Source organism: Mytilus galloprovincialis, chromosome 14 (assembly GCF_965363235.1).
Source record: "Mytilus galloprovincialis chromosome 14, xbMytGall1.hap1.1, whole genome shotgun sequence".
Taxonomy (NCBI): domain Eukaryota; kingdom Metazoa; phylum Mollusca; class Bivalvia; order Mytilida; family Mytilidae; genus Mytilus; species Mytilus galloprovincialis.
In genome coordinates this window covers 34,635,871-34,649,166 of record NC_134851.1, presented here as the reverse complement: position 1 = coordinate 34,649,166, position 13,296 = coordinate 34,635,871, and the positions used below count along the sequence as shown (strand labels likewise).

General features: G+C 33.7%; 1 long non-coding RNA gene across 1 annotated transcript in view; it reads left to right on the top strand.

Moving 5' to 3' along the window:
* Positions 1–9,501, top strand: part of LOC143058720 (uncharacterized) — a 45,973-nt gene extending 36,472 nt beyond the window's left edge. Inside the window, exon 6 of the long non-coding RNA XR_012973210.1 lies at positions 1,278–9,501. This is a non-coding gene — a long non-coding RNA (uncharacterized LOC143058720). The remainder of the gene's footprint in view (positions 1–1,277) is intronic.
* Positions 9,502–13,296: the final 3,795 nt, after the last annotated feature.

The following is a 13,296-nucleotide window of genomic DNA, read 5'->3' as shown; positions in this document are numbered from 1 at the left end:
AAATTATTAGTGTAAAACCATTCAAACGGGAAAAAAACCGGTCTAATCTATATAAAAAACGATATGATATTATTTTTTACATGATATTGTTATTTTCATAACGGTGTACATTTAGGTTAAAAAAGAAACCATATTGTATCATCAAATTATTTTATAAATGACAAATTAACAGTCCCAAATCAACAACAAATCATCCCTATGCATTTAATGAATAAAGATTTCATTGTATGAAAACCGTAGAAAAGCTAATATTGTTCTATAAAGGATAAGCTTGCAGTTGTTAACTGCCTGAAATTGTCCTGTACCAAGTCAGGAATATGGCCATTGTTATATTATAGTTCGTTTCTGTGTGTGTTACAATTTAACGTTGCGTCGTTTGTTTTCTCTTATTTTTTAGTGTAACTTGACATTGCGATAAGACGTGTAACGGTACTTGTCTATCCCAAATTCTTGTATTTGGTTTTGATGTTATATTTGTTATTCTCGTGGGATTTTGTCTGATCCTTGGTCCGTTTCTGTGTGTGTTACATCGTAGTGTTGTGTCGTTGTTCTCCTCTTATATTTATGCGTTTCCCTCAGTTTTAGTTTGTTACCCCGATTTTGTTTTTTGTCCATGTATTTATGAGTTTGAACAGCGGTATACTACTGTTGCCTTTATATATTAATTTATTGCTCGACATGTTGTTGGTATTTAACATTATATATATATGTGTCAGACTGTGAGTCATAATAAAATCGAAGGAAATATATGTACGCACGATTTGAATTTGTTTTAAAATCTATGTTGGGTCGCATATGTACCACTAAAGTCGGTTTAGACAAAAATATTTCATCAGTACTAACGAGTACTGGAATACACTTTAAAAGAAAGGCAACAGAAACCAAATGGACATTCAATATCTTAAGTCGTAAATAAACCGACAACGCTACGCATGGCCATACAAAAATGGACAGACAGACAAACAACACAATTAAAGACTAAGCATCACGATCTCACCAAACACTAGTTGTGATCTTAGGTGCTCCTGCAGAAACAGCTTTACGTCTGTACAAATTACCCAAAGATGATTAAATCTTCAACACTTGGAGCTCTTAATGTGATAGCTTCCTTGTCAGCATTATAAAATTCGTGACAGTAAGGAATCTGAAATCAACTATTTTGTCGTTAAGTTTTGTTTTCAGCCGACCTTATATTTTAGTGTATTTAGTGCGTTTAAGTTTTAAACATAAGTAATGTTAAGTACACTGTGTCAATCATTTTTCTTCTCCCATTACAGCACACAATGTACATTGTCAAAGAAACGGATCTGCAGACTTGTTAAGTACAATCAATGCTTCGATTCAAAATATGGACTTGGGCCAAGATATGGGACACGCACAAGCTCAGACATGTAAATCTTTAGCTGAGATTTTGAGTGAATTAGAATTAGAAAAATATTACCCTGATAAAATAGCTTTATTTGATATTGTAAAGGTACAACTAAGTCATTCTAACATTAAGCTTAGTGATATTCCATGGGTATTTTTACAGAATGTAATTTCCTTGAATTTCAATGCTCGCGACAAAATTTTAGAAGAATGTTTAGAACATTCTGAATGTTTATCTGATAAAAGTGATATGCAGGTTGACTTTTTATATGATTTACTTGGAAGAGATGCATCACAAACTAGAGTGAATCCAATTGATTTGACCGTTGCTTTATTCAATTGTTTCTCTCCAGTAGTCAAACAGATAGTTGCCTCAAAAATGTTCATGTGCCACCTTGCCATTCCATTTGTCTTTCCACATTGTAGAAACGAAGCCATGTTAGTATCTATTTGGCCTATTCGACAAATTGTAATAGAAAGAGAACCATCTAATATTGGTGCTGTTGATTGCCCTTGTAATGTTGTGTCATTTGTTCGATTTGGGTATACGTCAGTTTCGAAGTCCAGAATGATAAATGAGATAATTTCAGACCAGTATCATTGTACATTCTTCAACAAAGACAGCCCTCTTGGTTCAACTACAAGATGGATAAGCAATGGATTGATTGAAATTGCCTGGTATATACCATCGAAACACACCCAACTTTTTCCAAATGTTACTGCATGTCTGAATTTAAGAGGTGATTGTGACTTACATAGACAACAGCTTCAATGTATGTCACATTTATCAGATGCAATTGTCATTATGGTGGATATTCACGAAATGAAAAACGAACGGTTCATGCAGCTGCTCATAGAAATTTACAACACACAGGTGATGGTCATCCTGTCTATTGATGCAATCCGGTGTAATAAAGGGGTGCTGAAAAATGAATTACAAATTTTCTTAGATAGAACAACCAAGTACAAGGACCAAACTAGAATAAATATCACGGCTGTTGGTGGTCATGTCAGAAGTTTTTCTGACTTGAAAAAAGAAATAAGAAATCACATTTCTGAATTGGTATTAAAACGTTTAGCTTTGTCGCTCTGGAAGAGACTGCAAACAGATATATGTAAAAAGATGAATTTAGATGAAAACCGGGCTGTATACAGTGCTACAAAGGAAACGGTTGATAAGATAACAAGGTTCGTTCAAAATATGTGTTCCCGCATTAAAGCACAGCTCCTACCTCTCCAGGGAGAGCCTTGGAAAGAATGGAGTCAGAATTTGAAAACGGTCAACAAATCATCGAAATACAAATCTATGCAAGAAAAAGGCCTGATTAGAAATAAAATGAGTGAGGCCAGACAAAAACAGTTTTATATCTGTGAAAATCTAGGTCCTTTCATGCTCATGTTTATAGAAAAAATACTGCAGATTCTACCATACGAAACAGAAGCTAGAGTTTTTATAGTTTGGTTGAAGATGTTTTTTGATGAAAGGTCGCGGAATATTCTTCCAGAATATCTCGAAAGATACAAGTCTAAATGGGCGGAATTGAAATCTGCACAGGAACAAAAAGACGTTGATGTAACAATTGCTAGATTGCGAAATCAACTCAGTGAACGTGAATATGAATTAGCAGAAGCCTCTTTTGGATTTGAACACTTATGCCGCGAAATGGGTCAAATGTACGAAGCTAGGATGGAATGTAATCTTAAAGCATCCGTTAAATACCAAACAATTCATTCAGAATTGCCGCGTATTAGCGCAAAACTTCTGTTAATGGGACACCCTTTTGAAGTAATGGACGGGGATACAGCAAATGTACCACTTCTTTGGGTAAAAGCAGTTTTAAAGGAGTTAAAAGACACCATAGGAGATAAAAAGCTACTAGCATTATCTGTGTTAGGGGTACAGAGTTCTGGAAAGTCAACGTTGCTGAACGCAATTTTTGGTATGCAGTTTGCTGTAGGCGCAGGACGTTGCACACGAGGTGTGTTTATGCAACTTGTACCAGTTTTAGACAAAAGAAAAGCCTATGATTATGTACTTGTCATAGATACTGAAGGTCTTCGAGCGCCGGAACTAGCACATGAAAAGTACAGTCATGATAACGAGTTAGCTACATTTGTGATTGGATTAGGTGATGTTACGATTGTCAACGTGAAGGGAGAGAATACAACCGAAGTACAAAACGTTTTACAGATTGTTGTTCATGCCTTTCTTAGACTAAAACTTGCAAATGAACGACTAAACCTGAAGCAGAAGTGTGTTTTTGTTCACCAAAATGTATCAGCTCCGGATGCCAATGATAGGATGGTACAACAAAGAAAGAAATTTGTAGAAAATTTGGATAAAATGACAGAAGATTCAGCAAAGAATGAAAATATTGCAGATATCAATGCTTTCAGTCAAGTCATCGATTTTGATAGCGAGACAAATGTTTGGTATTTTTCCGATCTATGGTATGGTGATCCGCCAATGGCCCCGGTAAATCCGGGTTACAGTAAATGTGTGAATAGAGTCAAAGACGCATTATTCTCTGATTCGCCAATGACGCAAAGAGAAACATATTTTACAATTACTGATACCATTTCACGAATTGAAGATTTATGGATTGGGATTTTAAAAGATGACTTCGTTTTCAGTTTTAGAAACAGCTTGGAAGTAAAAGCGTACAACAGTATGGAGCGACAATGTCAGGGTCTAACCTGGTCAATGGAAAAGTACATTCTGGAGTTTGTCAGGTCCGAGGCAAAAAGCATGCTTGTAAACTGTGTGAATGATAATGATTTAGAAAAAGTTTATACAAACATTGTTGCTCGAGTTACCATTGAAACATACCAACAAGTGACAAGTTTATATAACGATCTAGATTCATTTGTTGAACGAAGTACACTGAAAGATGTCATGGTTCAGTGGACCCAAGGTAAGAAAGCAAGATTTAGAACTCTCGCAGACGATCTTGTTTTCAAAGCAAAAACTGACATCAGCAACACTAAAGAAGAAATTAAAATCCAGAGATTGAACAAAAGGGAGAAAACGAATCATGAAATGGTAATCAACGAACTTGCGAGAAATCTAGCTGTCAAAATGCAAGGGAAAACTCCCGACAGAGACAAATTAGAAGGAGAATTTAACCATTTCTGGAGTTCATGGATTAATCAGCTGGGACTAAAAGATGACAGAGAGTTTGTTTCTATTGACGAGCAGATTGAAAATCTGTTATATAACAAATTCCCAGCTGATGCAGCATTCTTTAAACATACGAGGTTCAAGGCAGACCTATTACATGAACATTTGAGAAAACTCGAAGGAAGTATAAGCGCGCATACAATACCAGCTGAACATTTCAGTCGACTTACTAATTGGGTGGTATATGGAAAAGAGAAGACCGATAATTGTAGGAATCAAACTGTGGACATTATAAATCAAACCTTCAGAAAAATTGATTCAAGGCTTTTGGAACTTGATTCACAAGATATTAAGTTCGACATTTCATATGTCACAGAAATAATGAATATAATCGTGAATGACATCGATGACCATAATAATCACACTATAAATGACTATAGATTTAATCTCCTACCACCGTTTAGGGCTATGATTGTTAAACATGTTGCTATGCATGTTTCCAAATTTTTTACGATATTGAATGACAGGTACAATAAAAAGCACAGCCCTAAAGGTCAGATGGAAATGTACAAAGGAACAGCTCTGGCCTTTTTTATAAATTCAGTAGAACAAAAGACGGAAGATGTAATAGCTGCTGGGTTCTTTAAAGAAGCAATGATAAAAACTGTAGTTGAACACGTGACCGAACTTTTGCCAATAGATGTCCAAGAAAATATTTTGGTCTTGTTCAGCAATGGAAAACTTAGTTTAATGAAGGATATCATGGTGAACCTAGCAAATGCCGAAAACTTTGATGAGTACAAAGCATTTATTCCAGATCCAACAACGTTCGCGAATTCATGGATAACGAAGTTTACCAATGACGTTATGTTCGAACGTAATGGAAATGAAGAAACAAAATATGCGAATTTGGCAAACACTAGAGTACATCCGATATTTTGTCAGTTGTCGGAAAGTATAGAAGAAGCAAAAGAAAACTGCTCTAAACTTGGGCAGCCGAATATTAAACACTGGATCGAAAACTTTCTGAATCATGTTGGGGAATCTAATTATCTACCATTGTCAAATGACATTCTGATACATGTCCAAAGCAGAAAAGTTTCAGATATCGGAAATTTCTCGAAAATGTTAATCGATGACTTGAAAGATACAGAAAGTATAGTCTTAAAGACTTTCCAAACAACAAGTGCAAGTACAGTGCAGTGGAATGAGAGTCCTATACCCAAAATTATGAACCGGTTGTGGGGATGTGAGGCTAAATGTATGTTTTGCTACGAACCATGTAAACATGATAGAGACCATCTCGAACATAAGTTACCACACCAGTGTATACAACACCGACCTAAGGGTATCCGGGGTTTCTCCTGGCATCGATCAAAGAAACTTGTAGTCGATTTTTGCAATCACAGCGTATCAACAAAAGATATGTACAAGTGGCATAAGGATGATGAAAAAGAGAAATGGAAATACTACAAAGAATACAAGAAATATCATCCTGACTGGGATATTTTACCATCGTCTGATGTTTCAACATACTGGATGTGGGTTGTTTGTAAATATCAGCACGAACTTGTGAAAATGTATAGCATTAAACTTCCAGATATACCAGCACATTGGTGGAAAATTACTAAGGAAAAGGCAATAGAAAGCATATTAAGTACGTCTTAGACAAGGAACAGCTTTTACCAATTTAATTGCCTCATATGGAATATCATGAATTTAGCTTTGACGAATCAAATACAGAGACTTTGCGTTTTGATAACAGTTGAAGTTAAGGAACAGGAAATGAGCTATGTCGCAGATTTTGAAAAAAGTTTGAATACAACCTTGGCTCGTCGAACTAAAACTGTAAATGAAAAAATTCTAAATTTATCCCCCTTATTATCTGCTAAACTACAGGTTGATTTTTTCAAAATTTGTCACCAGCTTCGTCTTTTGTCTTTTATCAATTCGTTACCTTGTTAGTACTACAAAAACGTTAAAAAAATAGTTTTGGTCTGCAACGCGATGATGATACGATTATTTCGACGTTTTGTTGGAATGTCACAAAGAACTTTAAATGATATATACCGTAAAAACGAAGTCGGTAATTCTAACTTTATTTTGTATCATTAAAACGGAAATGCATGGATCAAAAACATTTAGTTTTTTAAGAAAAATGTATGGAGTAAAAATGATGATTTTAAGACAAATGTTAGACGTTTTTTCGCCGACTTTATGTGCTTTCTTTTTTTTTATATAAGGCATGAAGATGTTATTGTTACAGATCAGCTAAATTATCTACATGCCTTATATATCATGTACTGTAGTACGCCGCTAGATTAAAACTGACGTGGAAAGGTAACACACGGCCAGCGAAAGCTCTTTTTTTGAGAGCCCAGGTGGTCGTGTGGTCTAGCGGGACGGCTGCAGTGCAGGCGATTTGGTGTCACGATATCACAGTAGCATGGGTTCGAATCCCGGCGAGGGAAGAACCAAAAATTTGCGAAAGCAAATTTACAGATCTAACATTGTTGGGTTGATGTTTAGACGAGTTGTATATATATATATATAGACATAACCAATTTTTTTGTATATAGTAGTTGTATTTACTAAATGGAACGTTTTGTTATTCTGTTATTTTGTCAAAATTGAAACAAACATTACAACCATACACAAAATTGGTAACATATTTTTTGTGTGTGTAGTTTTATAGCATGAGTATTATAACAGGCATGCACGGAACCTATTGCAACCTTTATATTGGGCCCTTCCAGTTAATTTCTGACAGGTGGGGATGGATAGGGAGAATTTGGTTTATACGTATCAGAAAAAAAAAACATCATGAAAAACTACCTATCAGATCTAAAAATTAAGACCAATCAGATGTAGAGTTTCTGTTCATATTTGGTGGATGGGCTGTCATGGGATTAAATGAACAGAATTTTTTACTGCAAGGATTGTACACATCAGAATTTTAAATACAATACCAGATAATGCATGATACGTAACTGTCTACATTCAAAAGCACCCCTAAGATCTGACATAGGCATTTTTGTAACCCCTAAAATGTAATTATTTTAAATTATTTACTGATGCAAGACCCTCAGAAGTTTTTTGCGTATAAGTGTACGTGTCAGATGAAAAAAAGCCCACAATTTTTACCCCTGAATAGTATTAATTTTACACCCCTCAGAAAGGACCATCCAACCCCCTTTAGCAGATATTAACTCGAATGGCCCATTTAATGTGCCTACATTTAGTATAGATTTTTATTATAGATCTTCACAAGGCTAATATTCCACGTCATATTTTATATAAAAATATTTCCAACAAATATGAAGCATGAACTTTATCCGAACTATCAAATAGACTAACTTGAACTTGTTGTGTTTAATGTTAAACGAAACAAAATGGTAGAAGGTGGATTTCACATATGTTGTGCAGGTACTTTCTTAATTGTAACAAACTAGTTTTTGTAGAGGATATTAAATGAAATTATTTTGTTACATGGTATTGAGACAAAACCATCTTTATAAGTGAAGCATCAATAGCTGAAAGAATATATTCTTTTACAGAATTTAATAGACTTGAAGAAGTATTGAAACAATGTTTATTTTATATACTATAGTAACTGCAAAGTTCTTTACAGTAATAGTCGTCCAATATAATTCTTGAATATTTGGCTGATGAAAGTTAACACAGAAAAGTGGTTCAGACGCATGATATGGATCACATTTTATTTTCAAGTTGTATCATACGTGTTTCATTTATTTGATGTCTTGTAACAACTTGTACCTTTTTAGAATATATTTTTTAACATTTAAACTTGTGCTTTTTGTCATTTAACTGGTAGAAGAACCAGGCAATCATTTTGTTATAAATTAACATTTATATTAGCACTTTTGGTAAAAATGTGTCACTTATTACAACTGTATTGTATTATTTTTTTTAAGCTCACTTGGCCAAAAAGGCCGATTGGGGTTTTTCTTCTTACTTGGCGTCCGTCGTCGTCGGCCGTTAAAATTTTCAAAATTAAGATATACTAAGTCAACATGATCAATTGACTCCATAAAGATTTAGTGCCCTTTAAAGTATTTTTTCACAATTTTGCGTAAATTTGTTTAATCTTTTACAAAAATCTTCTTTTTTCGCTTACTGGGGCAAATTTTACCATACTTGGCCTAAATCACCTTTAGGGCAATTTGTTTAAAAAAATGTATCCGATGACACAAGCAATCAACCAAGATGTTTGCCAGGTTTAAAAATAGAACAAGGGGTAAAACGCAGTTTTTAGCGTTTATCTCTGAAACTAAAACTTTTGGAGCAAATCTGAGAAAGAATTAAATTGTGCATCAGGTCAAGATCTAACTGCACTTAAATTTTCAGACGCACCAAACAACCCATCATTTGGTGGCTGCCCCTGATTGGTAATCTGTATGACATTTTGTAGTTTTTGGTTATTATCTTGAATATTATAATAGATAGAGTTAAACTGTAAACAGCAGAACTGTTCAGCAAAGTAAGCTCTACAAATAAGTCAAATGATTAAAATTGTCACTTGACCCCTTACGGAGTAATCGCCTTTTAAATATATTTTTTCACGATTTTTCGTATATTTTTGTTATCTTTTACCAAAATATTTTCCTCTGAAACTACTGGTCCAAGTTCATTATGGATAATTGTAAACAGCAAGAATGCTGAGTAAAGTAAAATCTACAAACTAGTCACTTTCACCAAAACAGAAAATTTGATCATGAAATCTATTATTGTCTATTGGCCTTTGTTTAATTTGCACACAGGCCAAGGTTAGCGATACATGCTCGTAAGAGCCTTTAGTTTATGTTTAAGATAAAAGGTTTGTGATTTTGAACTTGACGTTTATAAACAAATCTTAGAAGCTTCTGTATATGCAAATAACATCTGTACACACACCTTTAAAATATTATTCATGATGTTCTCCATTCAAATCTTGACCAATGTAGTTTAGTTTATGTTCTTTTTTAAATGTTGCAGCTATTAAAAATTTCCTCGACTAATTTGTTTGTTCGATGATTTTACTCTGTATTCAAATGTCTGTATGATGAGTTATCTTTGTAGACCTTTTATTTTTATAAGGTTTTTTACTGTATAAAAATATCCAATATGAATTCCACATCTGATTGCCAATTATACAACTAAAAAAAGGAAAGAAGACGAGAAAAAAAAACTACAGCACAGCATACGGTATTCAATAATAATTCAATAAATGCATGACATCGTATAGAAACTATAAAAGTCCCCAACTTGACAATGACAAGTTATATGGAAGAATCATTTCATGCAGAAAAGAATAAAACACGTAAGAAAAATATAGGTTGGACTCCAAAGCATAGTGAATATATCAGAAAACACGTCAAAAATATTTGATTAGAGACAACTGCCTCACAAACGAAAGTTAATATAACGAAAAGAAGTCGGGTTATGATTGATAATGAGACAACTATCCACCAAAGTTCAAATTAAGAACATATAAGCAATTATAGGTTACTATAAGTATGATATTACAAAAAGGCAAACAGCAATGAAGTCAATGCTTGTAAATAAAAAGAAGAACGCACATTCAAGCAAAGTTTGTATAGTTTTTGAATTCTTACCTTAGTAGGAGCCGACCAAACAGGTACATATAGTATGTGAAAATGAAGCAACGTAAAACAAAACAGTAAGGTAAAAAGACCGTTTACTGATGTTAGACAATTAAACAATGTGTACATGTCTAACTTTCATGTAGCACAGCCTCCCTATATCATTCGTTCGAATAGTCTTCTATATTGCAATTTATTTATATAAGAACATTCTACGTTTCTTTTCTGTAATTGTTTTCTAAAATTTTGACCTCGATCATGAAAGAAGGGACGGGACATTAAATGTCATAATGCACATCTGGTTCAGTAGAATTGGTTTCATTTATGAATAACTACACACTACTTGGTCGATATCTCTGCTAGTATATTTTAATCCCGGAGGTATAAGAAGTCATGTCACTCAGTAATTATGTACTTGCATGAACATATGGAATTTATTTTCACCCAATTTTGCTGTTATCCAACCTCACGTTTTGACAGTGTTAGCTTTCTCTGTGTTTTTTTTTAAGTCTTTAGTTATTCGTTTGCATATTTTTCGTTTTTGTGTTGTAAGTTTCTCATCGACTTATACGTTTCGTATGTCCCTTTGATATATTCGATCTGTTAAAAATCAGTTCATTTAAAGAAATGTATCTCCCTCGAGCATACATTGTAGCAGTTATTCCTCTACCGTGTTGGACAGTTCTTCAACATTTCTATTAGGTTTATTTTTAAATATTTTGTCCACGTTCACTTACGCTGCCAAATGCACATCTGATGCATAATAAACGAAACTGTTTAGTAAGACTATACTTTTTGTCAAACAGGACACTGTAATACTAGTCAACAGATATACTTTATTGTAATCAATATTGATATGCAACGATAAATGGTGAACTATGTTTTTTGTTTATTTATTTAAAGTACAATTTGTGTTAATTTCCCATGTATTAACACGATTAAAAAGACAAAAGACAAAAATCGAACAACATAACAACCTCACACATGCACAAACCAAATCAATATTGGCAACGAAGTGCTCTTTATCATATCAATGGAAAGGCGCCTTAAAATATCTCAAATTGTCCAGAATTAGAAGAAGCTGTAAATGAATAAAAAGTAGATATGCAAATTTTTAGTATTTCAAATAATTATGAAGTGTTCAGGCCGTAAGTTGAACAAGAATGCGTACCATTGTTACTGCATGGCTTGAGTTGGATGTGTACTACTGGGTTGGTGAAATTAAAATCGAAACGAAACGTCAAACGTTTGTGCCATCGACTGAGTGTTTGTTTACACTCGGTAAATATTCTTGTTCTTATTTAAGAACTGAATGCTTCTTTTTGCAAATTCATTCAAGTATAAAAGCGTTGACTGAAGTATATTTTGTATGAAGCGCGAAAGTGCTTTATTCTAAATATGTGTGCACGGTCAACGCTTTTACAACCTTGTGAAACTAACTAAAGACGCATTCAATACTTAAAATTACATGCTATGATCATGAAAAATCGATTACCTTCAAGGTTTTCCTTTTATTTACATATGCACTTTTTTGTTGAAGCGTGTGTCATCGTGAACATAACAATTCATTTTGAAATTAAGGTTAATTTCAGAATTACACGAGGTTGCTGTTAGCCAATCAAAATACTGTATCAAAACGAATCATACATCTAATTTCATTTTCACTAAACAGTTCCGCGAATGCGTGTTTGTTCGCGAAATTGTGGACGTTTGCATTATGACGCTACAAGCCGTTTGAACATACATTTAAAACTGATGTAGTTTCTGTTCAAATACACAGTATATAAGATTACAGACTTTTAATTTTCATTTGTTTCATGCAATATGCATATTGGAACCACGTGTTTGCATACTAATACTAACACAAAAACAATATTTATCAACATTTATATCTTTAATAATTCTGTCCGTTCAGAAACATAAACTTTATTATTGTACTTCCGATGTGTCATTGTTTTCTCTCTTGTGTTCGCAACCTTATTATATGTTTTGTTGTTTTCCCTCTGGTGTAACATTGCTAATTTTATTTACACTCTACTCCTTGGGTATACCAATATGAAATGTTCTTATTTGAATTAAGAAACGGATTAATATAAGTTAACAGCTTGTTTCTGAATTCTATTAATTATTCACTTGTATATTATGTAAATACCAATTAATGCACATTACTTGGATATAGGAAGATACAGTATGAGTGCCAATGAGACAACTCTCAATCCAAGTCCCAATTTATAAAAGTAAACCATTATAGGTCAAGGTACGGTCTTCAAAACGGAGCCTAGACTCACACCAAACAGACAGTTATAAAGGGCCCCAAAAATTACTAGTGTAAAACCATTCAAACGGGAAAAACAACGGCATAATCTATATAAAAAAAAACGAGAAACGAGAAACACTTATGAACCACACAAACAAACGACAACCACTGAACATCAGATTCCTGACTAAGAACAGGTGCAAACAATTGCAGTGGTATTAACCTGAATTTAACTAATCGTTGAAAATATGTTTGCACTACCAACGGCGACTTCACAATAGGTAACTGTGATTGGCTAGTTGTCCCGTTTTAGTTCTCTTGGTTCGACTTGTCATGTTTTTTTGGAAAAGGAAGTGAAGTGGTAACACGTCCGCATTTGCATCGAACGTGTTACATTCGAATCTCACGCTTTAAATCTTTATTTGTTTTCCTGGTTTTAATTTAGCACACTTCAAAGGGAAAGAATAGCAGAATTATTTACTGGTTAATCACAGACAGCTGTTTAGTCAGATGTCTATACGCATATACTTTTTAGTCTTTCGACAGGGATTTTAAATGATTTTCTTCGAGTTTCATCCATATTTTATTCCTGTTATTTGTTTTCCATATCTCATTTAAAAAAAACAGTAGTATAGTACCCATTTGAATTAATAATGTTTAAGAAAGAACCTTTCGATATGTATGGTATATGTATACATGTAAACAGTTACAGACGCACGGTAATTTGTGGAAAGCGTAACTTATGAAAATGGATAGCAAAAACATGTATTTAAAAATTACCATGTTTAAAAAAAATTTACGACCGCATTATGGTAAGATGTTGTCGTCAGCGTGGTTGTCCGAAGACACTTAAGGTTCAATGTTAAGAAGACTAGAGGTAACTTTTATGTATATATCTGCACGGTTACCTTTATTATTGTCAGAACTTCATACATTTGTTATTATTT